The sequence below is a fragment of the Larus michahellis genome, chromosome 4, assembly GCF_964199755.1.
Source record: "Larus michahellis chromosome 4, bLarMic1.1, whole genome shotgun sequence".
In the NCBI taxonomy this organism is placed as follows: Eukaryota; Metazoa; Chordata; class Aves; order Charadriiformes; family Laridae; genus Larus; species Larus michahellis.
In genome coordinates, this window is record NC_133899.1 from 64,278,556 (window position 1) to 64,296,362 (window position 17,807).

The window sequence follows — 17,807 nt, forward strand, 5'->3', positions numbered from 1 at the left end:
GAATTCCCAATTTCTTTGTAACCTCAACCGCTTCATACAAATCAGTGTTTGGCAATTAGGCAGGAACTCATTTGTTAGCTTAGCTTTTTATCTCGGAGATGTAGGATATTCTACATTTCAAAAAGGAACTGACAATTTATAAACCTGTCAGCGGAAAGTCTTCTTGGTATTAATTACAGTAGTATTAATTATTAATGCTGTTTTAAGAGGATGCTTATTGTAATTTAAAATGTGGCACTGTGATTCATAGCCTAAATAGGGTTCCAAAACATCTGTTTTGCTAACTTCTTCTAAATGCTCAAGTAAATTTGAATTCTGACATATGTGGTAAGTATTTTTAGCAGCTACATAAAGTAGTTTCTCAATATTATTCAGTAAAATAGCTGAATAATGTAGCAACAGTTAAAAATCAGAAAATAATTATAAGCTTCATTAAGCAATAATATGATTAGAATAATTAAAATAATTTTTGAAAAAGGGTGTACTTCGTATCTTCGTACCACGTAATTTACTGGTGTTCACTATGCCTTTGCTAATCCGTTCTCTGACAACACTAAAGAATTTTTTCGTGTTGTTAAAAACTTCGGTGTTTGCATTCAGCATCGTATACAGAGCTTGAAATAGAGATGTAATTTCTCCACGGCACTGCCATCATGTCGGCCACTTGTGTACCCACCTGCAATTGTTGCTTTCTAAATGTGAGATCCAAGTCAGAATAGCGGTCCTGTGTTTTCCGTCAGGACACAAAGCATCTAAAAAATTTCTGGATCCGATCCCACATGAAACAGCAGCTGTGAACCAGAAGGGGGATATATTGGAATCTGCTTATAGACAACTTGGATATAGTAAAATTTTGTTTATACTGAAGTAGGGTGAAATCTCATGTGGGCTCACTGCAGCGTGAGATATAAATTGCGACTGTGTGCTCTTGCCTGTGAAGATGATTTGGGGTCACCATCCCAGCAGGGGTGGTGGTGTGAAACAGAAGCTGTTGGTGCTCAGAGAGTGACCGCACAGATTTAGCAGCATTTCTTTGAATTTTGATTTTGAAACATTAACAACATACACATTGGACTTTTAAGAGAGCACTGTTCTAGTTTATAAAGCAAATACACATTTTAATGGTGTGGTGTATGTAAATAAAATCATGCATGCACATATGTAACACAGTACATATTTATTCTACAGGAAATTATGATGACCTGCACAATACTTAATATTTTTAACCTATACTCTGCAGAATGGCTATCACCATAATTTTCTATACTTAATTAATGTTTCTAATTTCGTGGCTACAAACAAAGAATTAGGAGAGCGGTGCAGAATTCACCGGGAGTGTTGGCTCAGCGCCACAGGCCCCCTGCAAGTCATTCCTGCCGGAGAAGCCAGGAGCCAGCTGGTGCAGCCCCAACAGGGAAATGGGGCTGACCTGGAGAAGGTGGCTGGAAAAGCCTGTGAATTAATTAATGCCTCTGCCAGCAGAGGAAGCAAGACATTTGAAAACTGTCCTTCCTGCTGGAACCGCTGGGATTGAGGAGTGGCTACTGATGTCAGTGAGATCAGAGGAGGTTATAATGTAATACCAAATCAATATTAGCCAATTATCAGTAAAGGTTGAGGCCTCTTTTGATGTGGTTTCTTTTTCCAGAAAAAGTTCTATTTTTCTGCAAGGCCTTTGCAGCTGGAGTGAATTTTAATGCAATTTGTCTACTGGGGGCTTCTATTTTTTCCTCAGAATTTAAAGAGTCTAGCTCAGTAAAGTGTCGCTCTCTGCGTGTGGGCACAGTCACACTTGCACGCTCACGTAGCTGCGTGAGGTGGCAGCGGAGGGTGCCCACGTAGAATTTCTATGTAATCCTCTAAAACTAAACACAAATCCACAAAGTAATGGTGCAATGCTAAACTGTACAGGTATGAAAATAAGCATAAATGGTGAGAAATATGCTGCTTGGGCACTTTATTGAGGTAGTTCTTACAATGAATAAAGCAAGTATGTAAGTGATGTAAAAGAGAAATTCTTAACTTCATTTTTCCTTAACTGTTTATTAAGACACCTTTTCTTTTGATTTTTTTTTTCTTTTAAGGAGGATGTCAGAAGAGTTACAGATTTGCATAAAATACTTCAGTGTATTGAATACAAAAGAAAACTAAGCAATCTTCTTAATAAGCAGACAGATTTATCAAAGGAAATTACTATCTCTCATAAAATAAACATTACCTGTAGTAGCATTTGCTTTACATCTTAAGGCGTGATTTTTTGGCCGCCTAACTTTCATTGTTACTGGAATACACCCTTTTTTTTAGTAATCCTGGATTTCCCTCCAGCATTTCTGAACATACTTTCTCTGCTTTCACAGTTGTTCACTTAGTTTTGTTCCTTAGCTGATGCTGGTAAATAAGTCCATCGATGACACAACAAAACCAAACAGTTCTCACCAGCATTCAGCATGGTTCAAAAGAGTACAAAAATGTAAAGAAATGAGGAGCAAGGATTTATTAAGTGGTTAGTCCCCCTCTTCTGCCAGTAAATCTAATCTGCCTTCCGAGTGCGGGAGCTGTGTGTGCTTCACATCAACATCCAAGACGTTCTCCAGTGCTGGCTGGAGGGTCTAATCTTTCCCAGAATGATCCGAGCAGTGCAGTTCAAGAACAAGAATGAATATTTGAATAATCACACCACAATGTGAGGTGACCCTCCGACAGGGGACTGACCAGATACACATATGGATTTTGGGAAGACGCTCTGATGCTCTTTTTTAACACAGCTGTGAGAAGAATGTGGCTAAGACCCAGTAGTCTTTCTGGAGTATAGCTGGCAAAGGAAACCATGAGGAGAAGAGAATTTAACACATGGGTGTAAGAGAGTCCGCTTCATTGATGCGATCTGAGGGGAATGTCTAATGACTGGAAGAATCAAACTTGGCAATGAAAACACAAAGCTCTTTTCATCAATTCAAACGCAGGCTCTAAAGCTGCAGATGGTTACCTCCAGCCTTGCCTATTCAGTGCGGGGTTGTATAAAATGGCACTTTGGTGAATACTAATAGATCAAAACAAAGATTTAATAACATAAAGATGTGGTGTTCATTTTTAAATGAGGATACAGGTCAGTGTCTCAGAAAAGACTGAAATAAGTATCTTTATGTATGGGTCTAAAGTCTCTGGAGATTTTTAACTGCAAACATGATATCTTTAGTGTGCAGATTGTATTCAGTACAGCACAGCTACGCAGGGAACAGGCTAAAAGCAAGATTTCTGAATTATTATACTAATTGAGCCTCTTTGCAGCATGCTAATGTTGTTAACTAGTTACCTCCCTTTTAAAATCATACCTACATATGTTTAGTTGAAGTATACATTGTAGCTTGTATGCCTTCAGTCACTCCTTGTAGATAAGAATGGAGCTGGTTAATTAGAAATTGCAGGCAGAAGCACTGCACAAAAGAAACAAGTTTTACATTCACTGGGACTTAAAGCTATTTGTTTTGGAGGAACGACCAAAATGCCAGATAATTCGACTGGCTTTATTTAAAATTTTACAGATACGCTTCTTTAATTTTCATATTTCAAAACAATAAATAGGATTTAATGTCTTACTTTATTAAGATGTTACATTTAGATGTTCAGACTTCCCTACTAAAACTAGACCGCTTTTTTTTTTTTGCTTACAAAACTGTATTCTGATGGATGTCAGATCCACATGTTAACTACTGGAATCTAGGAGTACAGCTTCATAGATATTAATAGTTTCACTGATTTGTGTCAGTAAATAATTTAGCAAATGTCAAAAGTGGTTTTGCCTTAAATGAAAACCACTGTGCTGCCTGCTGCTGTGAAGTTCTGCTGGGACTGAGTAGTTGGTAATCTTTTAATATCATATAGGGAATAATTTAATTGGTGCTGGCATTTTGAAATGTAAAGTGAGTTCTGGTGAGTTGTTGAAGAATGTAGATATAGAGCTAGTTTCTTAGTTACAGCAAATTGGCTTAGCTCTGTCGCACTGAGTTTCATTCATTTGTCCCAGTTAAGGATGTGACCTGTAGTTTACTTAGAAACAGATGCTGATGGGTACATTCAAAAGGTGAGCGAGTGAGGGCAAAGTGCTAAGAATCTTTTACTTGCTCTAGCAAGCCACAGAAGTCAATGGTTATGAGAGTTTGTGTGGAAGGAAATGGGGGTCCAAGGAAGACAACTGTTGTAGCAGTCACCAATGAAATACCAATGAAAATCAGCAATGGTTCTGGATGTTCAGAACTGGATCAAAAGTTATTAAAAGAGATTCAACATGGAAAAAACTGCTTGATGAGGACTGATGTGTTGGCTGCCTGGTGCAATGATTAAAAGCAGATTATAAGCTCCATGGGGCCCATAAGAGATACACAATCTCCACAGGCGGGGTTTTATGGTGTTTAGGAAACCCACACTAGCCAGATGGAAGATTCCCAGACACGCAAAACCACCACATACCCTGAAGAATTCTGCAGAGTGCAGCAGAGCTGATGCAAAGTTTCTTTGGCATGCAAGACATGAAGAGGAACATAAGAAAGTCTAAAACACAAAATCCAGTAACAATCACATCATATCATATATTAAAATATTACCATTAACTAGGGTAGCAATAACAGGCAGTGTGAATTTATTGGATTTAGGGGTAATAGGCTTGGAAGTAGACTGCTCTAGGAATTTAGTGAGGAATTAAGACTAATTGAAATGTGTGAAGAAAGTCATGTGTGATCTAACTGAAAGCAGTACATAGTAGGGTCAGAATTTATTTAAATACTTGGAATTCTGTGCTCATGCCAGTGACTCCTCTCAGAAAAATTCCCCTCAGACTGCAATAATATGCATAGTGAAATGACGAATTAAAAAGTCTTGTAGAAATACCTGTTTGTTGTAATAAAAGAATTGAGTGGGCCAGTGAGGTTATGTGCAGCCTCAGAGAAATTCAACATACAGCGTGAAATCAGTTTTCTGGGTCTGGAGGAAATAAAATACTGAACTAGTATCCAAATCTAAGGTGAGCTGAACAAACTCAGTCACTGACGGCATCTTCTCTGGGCTGTTGTAGGTATGCCATGTTTCTGTATCACTAGGCAGATCTTGTTTCCCTTGGTAAAGCTACTTTATTATTCATGCAAAGCTGTAATGAAACGTATTTTCTGCGTTGGATTCTATTATCTTTATTGGATGACACTTCACTTACCAATGTCCACTTCACTTACTCCATGTTACATTCCAGGTAAAATTTGCAGGCTGTGATGGAGGGGGTGCCTGATAACTTAGTACCACTACTACTGATAACTTCCCGGCCCAAAGAAGAGAGGACTTGGGTTAGCATAAGCAGAAAACTTCTGACTGAAAAAAATACAAAACAATTGACTTTTTGTCTTTTCTGCCTGCGTTCCTTGGAGACCCAAATGGAGAAGTACGTGCGGAACCAGAGTGATGCACACTGGTTGCACTGAGATCCACACAAAGCAGTGTGACCTCAGATGTTTTCTTTCGAAAGCTTCCTTGACATCTGTGTCCCCCCTGCCCCAGTTTTCTAAGTGTTTTTTTGGGAGCAGGATTACTCCTTTGGGGTGTACAGAATGGAAATGCGTTTCCTCCTCCATTTGAGGAGATCCTGGTTCAGATCTACTGTATCTCAGGCAGATGTTTTAGCCATGCAAGTTTGGTCTGGATGCTCTCTGTTCCTTACCTTGAAGTAGTACCACATAGCAGAAAATAATACAGGCTTCTTGGATCAGAGAACAGTGAGTGGGCTACTCACCTCTGAGAAGCAGGACCTGGTTCTGACACTTCCCTTTAGGGCTTTTTCTCAGTTTTATCCGATGCCTGTTGAACATAAATACAGAGACAGTACCAGAACACCCATCTCCTATTTTCCAGGTGAGCATCCTCAATCACCACCCACAGAATCACATCTTCAGGTCTAATAACATTTCAGATGTTTCTTCTGTAGAAATTCATAGCTTCAGAACGAGAAGTAGAGAAGACTCTTCAGCTCTGGCGTGTACAGCTCTCCTGAGAAGTGGCAGATGTGGATTAAAACGAAGTTTTCCCTAGTTTGGCTGAGGGCTCTAGCTGGTAGCCAGTATAATCTTTTATACTTGTTTTAAAAAGGAGGAGTGGTAGCACTGCTTTTAGCTTTGTCACCTTAAAAGAAACAAGTGGCCTCAGGTTAGTTTCAGAGAAGGGCGGCTTGAGGACCTCTGGACAGCCTGGAGCAAGACACATAAACTGAGGGCCTGAAGCTTTAAAAAAAAACAAACCACCAAAACCAAACCCCCCTATTTGGCTAGTTTAGAAGCATCCTTCTCCTTAAACTAGTTGTTGCAAATCCCATCCCAAGTGCTGCTATGCTCTCTGTGCAGTCTGGAGGAGAAGCGCACCAGTGCAGAGCGCACGTGGAGCTGCAGATCCTGTTCTCTATACCAGAGTCCTGAAAGACAGATTTGGTGATGTTCAGAATTACTGCAGCTGACACCCTTTGTAGTACGAATGATTCATAATGTCTTTTGACGTCTCGTTCTCATTTGAAGATGGCCCTTAATACAGCAGTTTGTGGTATCAGTACCACAAGTCTCATACGGTTACGATGTGTGATATTGCCAGAGCAGATTATGGGATATCGTTCTCATGGATATTTTGGGTGTGATAAATTACAGTGAGGCCTTTAGCATCTGACAGTTTATGATTGATGCCAGGATTATGTTCAGTGGCGTACTTAACAGAATGAAGACAAAAAATCCCAACCAAAGGGAATGACAGATAAGCCTTTCCTGCATTCCTCGCACACCCGAGATATCCATTGGCTGCAGGGAGTTTCACATGGATGAAGAATGCAAAACTGAGCATACAGTCTAAGACAAGTATTTATTTTCTTTGTGTAGCTATGGTTTACATTTACTTAACCTCTGCAAATTGTGGATTGCAGCGCAGATATTGTTTTCTTAAAGTATGGGTAGTTACAATATAAACACAAATATTTATCATCATTTGAATATTTATCATCTCAGCCTTTTACAAAAATATAAGCAGTGCTGAAACTTCATTCTCTCAAACACTGAAATGTATTCTATGAGAGTCAAATGTTTTCAGAGTCAACATAATCACAGCATCCCAGTTTTTGACCCGTGTGTTCATTTACAGTTTGCTTATAGCCGCTTCACAGAGATGGAAGTTTGTAGATTACAACATGGTTTTATTGATTTATCAGTAGCAAAATACACTAAGTATACTCAGTAAACTGGATCAGCTAGCTCTTGGGCTTGTATTGTATAATATCAGCTTGTTGTGGAATACTTCAGAACATAATCAGAATGTTGGCGTAGTTAACATCAATGGTGCAAACCAGACTTGCAAAGACTAATATTTAGTAAGACCAATAACACAAACAAATTAGATTTTGAAGTTGTTTGCCCAATAGGAAGAAGCATGCTGACACAGTATTTGTAAGCTTATAGTTAACCATTCTATGACAAATTATTAAATAACTTTGAAAAGCAGATTGAGTGCTCCTTGGATAACAGCAAGAAAACTTTTTCTCAGACTTGCTTTTTTTTCCAAGACAATAAAATGAGTGTCACAGCAAATAATCATTTACTTTAATATTTTATATCCAAATAAAATAAGTCCATGGCATTTACATTGCCGTTACTAAATAGTATTTGGTTTGTTTGCAAGAGTCATTTATTTGTGGCTTGGCTGAAGGAATAAAAATAAATTTGCGGTTCTTTCTGTTAATACTCATACTGTTTCTTAACATATGCAAAAGATTGAATACTGTAAATGTGTGTGCAGAAGCTCAACAAAAAAACCCAGACTTTCTGAAGATCCTGAATTACGTATCTTTTAGAGAATTGCTGGATCAGTTCTTTACAGCAACAAATAGAAACAACTGACTAGGTCAACAAGGTATTTAATTTTAAGCAAACTTGAAATCATTTAAATTTTTCCATTAAAATTAAGTGTACCTTTACTGAAGCAGAGGCTAGTTCTCCAAGGAAAAAATTACAGTTCATTATTCTAATGTAATACTGAGTCATTAATTAATAGCTAGATTTTTCCATAAGTCTTTTAATTTTTTTTAACAATATTTTGTAGAAAGGAAAGATCAATTGTGTTTGTATGTAAGAGAGCTAACAACAGCTTTAACCCCATCATTGCCACTATTTTATTGGCAAGTTGCTTGGCTTTCCCATTCTACATTTTTGCTGTATGTGACGTGGGTGTAAGGATATATATCTAAACACTGAGTTTTTGGAAGGCTAAATCTTTAGGAACAAATTTTATCACCTCAGCTACAGAGTATGGAATTTTTACCCATACAAAGTATCAGAATTCAGCCTTTGAGTGGAAGACATTGCAGGTATTGGAGAGGTGTATAATAAGATTACTATATTTAGCACTTTATTCTGTACCTCATATCCATCTCTATTACCTCAATTTTTTATTTGATAAGGTAATCATATGAATTCTTTGATGGATATAACAGGTGAACATCTACATCTGATAAAAGGGATATCCGAACTGATGAACTCAACACAAAAGACGTTTCACAGATTTCTGATTTTAAATACTGAGAAAATATTTTACTCTATGCTTTTGGACAGTTTTGTGAATCTGATGTAAAGCCAAATTTTTATGCTTTCTTCAGCAGGGATTAAATGTTTTTTCTCCTACAATCAGTCCCATTGATGTCACCACCAGGCAGAATTGCCGCCACGGCCTGAGCCTGCAAGCTCACTAGTTCAGAAGAATTAAAGCTGTCCTCAAAATGAGCTGAAGGTCCACTGCTTCCCTCCTGTGTCAGCCTTGCTCAGGAATTCACTCACCTCCCAGGAGCAGGAGGAGAAGCTCATTCCCAGTCGGATGGAAGGAACATGGAGCAAAATAAGCCCATGGGGCCAGTGAAAAAAATCTAATGTGAATTATCTTGCTAGAATGGTGCAGAAGACAGTTGGAGACAGTCTGTCTGACGACTACTGGAGAAAGGTTACTGAAGCTTAGAAGTGGGAAGGCTTGTTTTTACCTTAATGGCCTTGAATGGCTGATAACAGGAAAAAGCCTATGAAGTATTTTAAGGAGCACTACACATGTGTAGAAGACACTTTGCTCTGTGATGCTAAGTCTCAGAATGTATTTTTAAAGCCCATTTTTTGTGTGTAAATGAGCGGTTAGGCATCTTTGCTGGTTTTATCCCTGCATGGGGGATCACCATCACCGTAAAAACATCACCGTAATAGACAAGATTCATGTTGATAACATCTACCTATAATATATTGTGAACATTAAGAGGAGGAGAGGGTGTTTCACTCGTGGATTTTTTGTTAGTCCACTACTAAGGGAAGACTGCTCTTATTTTTTATAGAAATACTTTTCAGGATTATGACTAAGTGTGAGTTACCCTGAAACCAGGGTGGGCACCACTGGATCACACTGGAAGGGTGAGGAGTTCACCTACCAGTCTGAGCATGTTACAAAGGACTTACCACAAGTGGGAGCTTAATTAAATGCTTTCCTCTTACATCCAAACCCATTTCCATTGTTACTTGATCTCTCAGTGATATCATAGAAGAAATTCCAGCTTGGGCGATATCCCATCAGTTATGCCAGGAAGGCAAATCTATGGAAATATATCAAACCTATGTAAAAATCATTGGTTTTAACATAAAGTGGAGGGATTTGATAATGGTTTATAGGAAGGAATTTCTCTCCACAAGCTCCAGATTACTCTTGGTCACAAGGGTGGGAGCTGTCTAGAGCCAGCAAGTCTGCATCGGGTTTTGTAAAATATTTGTGGAATCAAGAAAAAAGCTCATGTTGTCTTTATTGTTTACGATATCAAGAGGAGTCTGCCAAAGTTGTGCTTTGATGGGATGTACTTGGGAAACAGCCGGAGTAGTACCTCAGTATTTGCAATTTTACAAACTCATTGTAAACATGACTTGACCAGAACATGCCCAAAAGGGGTGGAACTGGCTTGGAATAGGCAGCTGAGAGGTTCAGACCTGGCCTTACAAGGAAGGCTTGTTTGAAACATGCAGAAAGGTGTAATGTGGTGGTTTCAGACTGATACTTTTAAAGTTTAGAGTCTCTTAGTAACCCCATGCTGTACAGATCCGTAAATATGTATCAGTCTGCTGGTCCTGCATTTCATAAGGAATCCCATCTGTTTGTTTTGGGCAGGTTTGAAATACTATTTGTTTTAGATAATCGATTTTTGACATTGCTTTTAAATATTCCTGAAGAGGGATTTAAAACAAAACAAAATCCTCTAAAAAGTAGGTCCTTCTTCCATCTCCTGAAACACATCTCAGCTGGATATAGAATAAGAGAACTGGCTAGTTGTTACTAGTTGACATGGTCCAGAGCACGGATTGAGAAGCTGAGAGAGGTGGGCTCTGTATCCAACAATTTTAGGCTCTAATTCTGCATGTATTTATGCCTATACTTTTTCGGTTTTGTGCACATGAGGAACCCATTTCAGCTCAAGACTATTTATACATAAAATTAAACAGGAAAAAAAGTCTGTGGATCTTTTCAGTTTTCTTGATTGGTTGAGCTTCAACAAGTCATTTCACTTCTCTGCACACTGTTTTGCCGCATGCAAAATACACATAATGCAAAATAGAGCTGATGTCTGCCTTTTGAACACTTTACATAAAAGTTCTGAGCATCCATCCATGTTGTAAGCATTCAAAGCAAAGAATAATTGCTTTTCTGAGGTAGTATTGCTCTCAAGAAGATGGGAAACAGTTCAGAGACAGAGTAAGGTTGCCTGTGATTCATGGTACTCTAAGGATACCCAACATCTTCACCAATGGGCAGGATTAGTGTTCACTGGGAGTCGGTAGGAATTAATGTTTTTCCCCTCTTCAGAATGAATAAGTACTGTGACAAAATACTTTCTAGAGGGAAGATATATTAGCGTAATGTAAATCTGCTAGCTTTTCCTAAACAGATGACAGAGACTTCCAGGAAGTATTTGGCAAGAAAATTGACCCTTGCCTATTCATAATGGCACAAAGTTTCTGGAAATGCTTTCACTGTAAGGAGTAGGCTTTGATGTCAAGATTTCTCCTGCAAAAGAGACCACCTGTGACCCCAAATGGGTGGAAGCAGAAACTGTCGGTGCTAAAAGTAATCCAAGCTTATGGAATGAGGTATATGAAAGGGTTTTCTGGCATAAAATTTGCATATAAACTGTTAGACTCAAGCTGGAGTAATGAGGTGAAATTCTGTGATCTGATTAAATAATCTGATCGGTATCATTTGGCCATCATGTGCCAATATATCCTCTATTTCAATTATTGTTAAATTTTTAACTTGCTTATATCAGTCATGTGCTCAGGTATGAATGGTCCATCCAATCGTGAGTCTCTGTCTGGTCTAATTGATAAGCATGTTGCAGATCTCAATTTACTGAAACACAGATGAGGTTTAGCATAGTAGTTACAGGGTTTATTTTCCTTTCTCATAAACTTGTTTATTTTAGGCAATCAGTATATGCTGTCCTGAGAAAGCATTTGAAAGCAAAGGAGCAATACCTTTCACAAGGTGGCATTAAATCCACCGTAGATGCAAAGTCCTGATTCTGTGTTATCCTGTACTGTGTAGCAATCTACATCAATGCAAAGTAGGGTGAAATGCTGTCAAAATAGACCAACTGTGTTTACCACTCACTTTTCCTGCTGGTCATGATGGCACAAGGTGAATAGTAATGGTGAGCTAGCTCATAATCTTCCAAACAGAAGGTAGAGAGCAAACAATTTGACAAGATTAGTTATTGTGGACCACAGATAAAGGCTTAATATTTTAGCCAAGGCCTGTGTAAGCCAGGTTTATTTTGAAATATGTCTGCTGTCAGGAGCCCAACTGGCTGTATTTACTTCTAAGTTTAATCATATACAGAATTACTCTTTTGGGTTGAGAAGACGCTGAAAGGGATTTAATAGGAATGCTTGTTTTGTGACAGTGCTTTTCAGAGGCAGAATGGTTTGCCCTGCCAAATTTAAGGCCTGTAAGTTTAATGGAACATACTTTTTGGAGTGACATTACAAACAGTGTTGGGCAGGCAGGAATTGGCGGCGGTGCCTGGGGTGATTAGATTCAACACTGTGGTCTACCACGGTTTAGAGCTCGCTGATGCTGCTAAATCAGTCTCTAAGACTTGTGTTTTAAGACCAGAAAGGACCATTAATACTGGTCAGTCCAGCCACCTGTCTAACACAGGCCACTGGATTTTACTCGATAATTCCTGCATCAGGTTCAAAACCACTGCTGAACTCCAGCGTGTCGTTTAGAAAGACGCCCAGTCTCCCAGCCAAAAGATGCAGAGGGAACTTTGTTAAGTAGAGAGAGGCAGCCCGGTGCGTCTGAACCACGTGTAGCCTTTACCACTGTGATGAGTTGTGAAGGAATTGTTACAGACTGGTGTGTGACGGTTAAATGCAACCAGCAACGTTTTTTAGTGAGTCGGTCAAAAATTATTATTGTTCAAAAGGCAGGCTTCTGAGGTGGCAAAAGTAATACCTGAATTGAAGAATAAGAATCATTAAAGATTCACTGAGCCACCCAGAGGTAAGAGGGCGATGCCTCTGTAGCGTGGTAGATAGGCCACTCGCTGCGAGGTCATACCCTTACATTCCAGGCTTTGATCCAGTGAATATTTAAGCGTTTTATTCAATTGGAGCAGCCTCAACACTTGAAACTGCGAACAAGCCACCACAGCACCCGGTGTTAGCGCAGTGCTGCTCCCTTGAGAGGGAAACAGCTGGAGTCCAGTTCCGCCATACAGATAATAGAGCTGAACCAGTTTCCTCCAGCCTCTTGAGGAAATGGTCCTACCCAAATGACTGGTTTCCCGGTGAGACTGGTACCACAGCATCCTCTCTTCTCGGTGTCATTTGTTTCCTTGACTTTTACGGAAAGTGCCTGAAAAGAAGTATTCCATTAAGGATTCGATTAAATATATCCAAGAGGAGGACTGAAGGAAAGGAGAAGAAAAGGAAAGGAAAGTAATTTTTTTTATTCTGAGGTGAAATTAAGTGAATTTGTTTGTATGACCACTCACCAAACAGGCAGTTATTCACTGAGCTCTACTGCTAAACTACCTGTAATGCTCTTGTCCAATGCATTTTATTTACCTAATATATTTTCAAATGCTTGGTTTCTAAAGGGAATTAGTGTTAGCAAAACACATTCCACAAGAAGCCAGAAATCATGCAAGTAAGGCCATCTTCATAGTCTAAACCTAATCTTATCTACTGGAAAGATAACCAAGGGTTATAGTTTAGGTTTATAAGCCTTTATATAGCATTTCAAAATCCAACAGGGTTTTGTTTTTATCGCTTAACTCCTCCATCTGCAGGTAGAAGCTATTGTTTTCGGCTAGTCTATATATAGCTCTGCAGATTAGGACATAGGCTACTTGAAGGATGCCCTTTTCTTTCAGTTGGGTATCCATATTGGCTATTTCTGGGGCATGATGCCCTGGAAGATCACTCTGTGACTGTATAATTCTGCCATATTCAGAACTTGTGGATAAAGGCCACTGCTGTCCTGCGGAGTGAGTTCCTTTGGCCAGAGATGTAGCAGTGTGGGAGAACGTACTGATCCTTATGCAGTTGCAGATTTTTTTGATCCCAAGCTACAGTTTAGAGCTAGACTTCTTCAGCAGAATAAGCGGAAGAGGAGAGCAAGCCAAAAATGCGCGTTTAAGAGTCGGCACTAGAGATGAGAACGCAACATTTTTGCAACTATACGTTCGGCTTCTGGGCTCGTGGAACAAACGTCTCTGTCAGTAAGGATTTTAAGTCTGCTTTACGATAGAGACTGATATATACTCAAGGGAGCAAAGCTCTGTAAGGCTAAAAATCAAAGCAGATTGTCAGACAGTTCAGGAAGTACATAAGAACACTCCAAATAACAACATACACTCCATACAGGCATTTTGTCAGATGTATGCATACCTGTTAAGAGAACACAATTCGGAATAACTGGAAGAGGAGTTGAGAATGGTTGAGAATTTGTCTTGGGGAAGACACACAGAGCAATGTTCTTGTTTAGGTAGCATTCCTCTGAAGTTGGGGACCTTCTTAAGCTTAGCAACACTTTTTAAAAGTACATATTCGAACTGGTAATATCATAGCAGCAAGCCCCTCCAGGAAATATTTTTACTTCTGTATCAAAATACAGATTCACCTGATTAATTCCAATTTTGTATTGAGGAAGAATTAAGCCACTGCAATTCAAGACTCTTCACAATAGTGTGTCTCTTGCTAGCTTAAAAATAACGATGGACCCGATGTCCCTTTCCTAATTTGTGGGGTTTTTTTTATGTTTCCATTTCATGGAAGCACTGAGATGAGTATTCAAAAAGTAGGTAGTGTAAATAAAGAATATTTCTAGTTCTCATCTTTGTGCTTTTCATGGATTCGAATTATATCTATCCCAAAAAACACAGGACTTTTTTGACTTTGGGCATGTGCAAGTGAGTATAAATAAGACCAAAGTTGCACCTATCCACCTGAATATGTAGTTTATTTCTGTATTTTATATTCCATTTTTACTTATTTTGCATGCACACATACAGTAATTGTGTGGAGAATGCTGAAGCAGCATTTGCTCAGAGAATTTATTTGCTAAGGGACAAATTTTCTAGAATTGTTTAAATATCAAGAAATAGCGAGGGTCACCTACTGGGATTTTCCAAAATCTCTGAGCAAGAAATTGGAGTGTGTAAGAATGAGGAACGAGACCTTAAGAGGTTTTGTTGAACATTCCTAAACATGTCTGTCTGTCCTTGCACATTTGGACCTTCAGCCCTGCAGCTGAGTTGCCCACTGTATCTTTCTGTCTGACCTAAAGCACCAGCTGAAATACTTTCTTCTTGAATGACTTGTTTCGTTGCTTCACGAAACGCAAATTCAGTGACTGTCTGCCTTACATCTCAGGAGAAGATAGTGTCATATTGTGCATTTAATTTATGCTATGAGGACTGTTTCCTTCACAAGCAAAAAGATGAATGTCATTTGTTAAATCTGTGTCCTAGTATGCGGTCAAACATAGTCAGTATTGCTTTCAGTTAAGTAAAATATGTTGAGATTATAGTGGCAGATGCATCATGATTTCAGGGCATGCTCTAGTGACAGAGACTGTAGGGGGGTTGTGTGTGTGTGTGTGTTTGGACTTGATGATCTCAAAGGTCCCTTCCAACCATGAAGATTCTATGATTGCACAAAGTAATAAAAGTTGCTTTCTTCAGGTCAGTGTCTTCCATATTTTGAATAAAACTCTGCAAACATTGAGAATTTTAGGGTAGTTCCCAGCACATCCCATGAGTCTGTTTAGATATTTAAATTACCTTTGGTCTTGAGGTATAAGGCTATCCCTTCAGTTTACCATGGATTAAAATGCCTAACCTCTGGAAGGAGCTGCCTGCAGCATCCCACCGGGCTGGGTACAGAGCCTTATCGACAAGGGGCGATTCTGCCACTCGCACCCCTTGCAGGTAGCATCTCATTGACACAAACGGCCTTGTTAGCTGCCTTTTATTACTCACAAAGAAAAATGTTGCTTAGTGTGAGTCGGGATGGCAGAGTTGGGCCCTTGGTGAACAAAGAGTCCAGGATTATCGTTCCGAAAAGCCCCCTGAGGCCTGTATCAAGAGTTATTAACCACTGATTCAGCCCATAGCTTTATTTTGTAGGCTTAAGTGGGATTTCAGTGGTATATTGGGTCTTGTGTCTGTGTAGGGGTGAATTTTGCCCTCTGTTATTTTATCTTATAAATAGCTGTTACAGTTTCTCTTTTACATTATTGTTTAAATCTCTTTCAAAGGTATGGTTTCTTAATCCCCTGCTGCTTTTTTTTTTCTTTCTTCTAATAAAGAGTAAATAAATTTGCAAATCCACACATGACTGAAACAAAAGGCAAATAAGCCCTGCACGGTTTGTGTTTGGTGCAGGATACCTCATTTTGATGATTTCAGTCATCATTCATTTGAAAAGTAGAAGCCATGATTGTTAAGCCTCATTATTTTCAATGAAGCCTGACAGTTTCAAGGTTAAACAGAAGACAGCTACTTTCATCCCAGTGGTATTTCTCTCCAAACATGGGCAGCTCTTCGCTAACTCGTCTGCTCTGGTGTGCAGTGTCATTGCTTGGTCACAGAGTGGTGCACATCTAAGCCCAATTGCAGGACAGCGTGTAAGCAGTGACCTCCAACCTACGTCTCCCCAAACGAAACCTCAGCTATTGGAGTCATTTTTCCCCCACTTGCATAAACCATGCAGTATTTCTTTTGAACTGAACAGTGGTTTAAATAAGCCATGATCTCAGATTTTGCTATTTTTCTGCTGTCTCCCAGAAAACAATTTGTGGCCCCAACCTTCTGTTTGTCCTGACAATTTGAAATGTTTCTCCTGCACTTTATGTCTCTGAAGCACGTTAAAGAGGGTGCTACTGTGAGAGAGAAAGAGACCTCCAGTGATAGTTAAAGTGGCTGAGAAAGCTGCAGTGCTTCAGAACATACATGCTATTAAAAGTGAGGACTGATCTGCCATTGCTTTCTGAAATTGCACATGGACTAGCGACTGATCTGACAGGGAAACTTCTCAGCAAGGGAGGCTGAGGAAAATATGACCTATCAGTAACTGAGTTAGTTAAAACCCTTAGAACCCAGAAAACATTGATTTATCCACTGTGAGAAAACTTTCAGGAGCAAATAACTTGTGAAAGCCCTGACTTCATACTTGCAGGGACTGACTGCACTGACTGTCTGGGTGCTGCCTCCATAAAGACAAAGAAGTGCAGTAGATGCCTGTTACAAAACCAGGAAAAATGCACTAATTGATTAAAAAGGAAAAACGATACATGGAAAACTGAAGGGAGAGGAGTAGCGAAGCAGTAGTTTTTCACCTGGGCTTTCAGTCCTTTAGAGTCCCTGTGAAACAGCAAGAACCAGCTGAACTTTCCACATACGTTTCCTGGTGTCTGATAATTACATTAGGGTGGTGAATTCTTAATCTTGTTTCAGGAATTAAGTCACCTGGTGAGTACAATGAAAGGTGTAGCTTCATGGTGCTTGGTGGTTCCTGGAAAACAAAAGTGTTTCAATACGTACCATGTGTGTTAGTCATGACTTGTGACAATAAATCCAAGAAGTGTTAACTAGTTTTCCTGCACTGAAGTTACTAATGCATCCATGAGATAAAATGAATTTTGCAGTTTTGATAAAGCTGTGCTATTTTTATTTCCTATCTGCATTCCTCGTATTGTATAATATATTAAAAAAAAAAACCAGTCCTGTCTTTCCAGATAAGAAAAAGTGGTCAACTCGCAACAGTGAATACAGCTATTTGAACCTGCAACTCCTTTTATCCATTACGGAAGTTGTGTGTATAGTATGCTGGACATGGTTCTAAAAGTGTTCTACTACACACACTGTCTGCTTTTATATAGTTAGTTTATTTGTGGAAGAACTTTCATTGAAGGATTCCATAAAATACAGATATATTGAAGAAATAGCTTGAATTCGTGGTTACTGGAGTGCTGAAGATAAATGTGTGCAAATGGAAAACCCTGAACAAATTTAGCTCTTTGTATCTGCCTGCCTACTTTAACAGAAGGAAAGAACAAATTAAGCTAGTAAGATGCTGGACATGCTTATAGCCTGTGCCTTAAAACTAAGAGAGGATTAGGCGGCTCGCTGTCCTACTTATTTAGACTGTTAATTTTTCTGCAGTTGTGTCGACACAATAATCATACGGGCCATCTTCGAAATATCATCGTCCACA

The 17,807-nt window shown here is 39.2% G+C and overlaps 1 protein-coding gene across 4 annotated transcripts in view; it reads left to right on the forward strand.

Moving 5' to 3' along the window:
- The window catches only part of MIPOL1 (mirror-image polydactyly 1), a 192,331-nt gene that overhangs the window by 167,151 nt on the left and 7,373 nt on the right, over positions 1–17,807 (forward strand). The gene's annotated exons all lie outside the window — the stretch shown is intronic.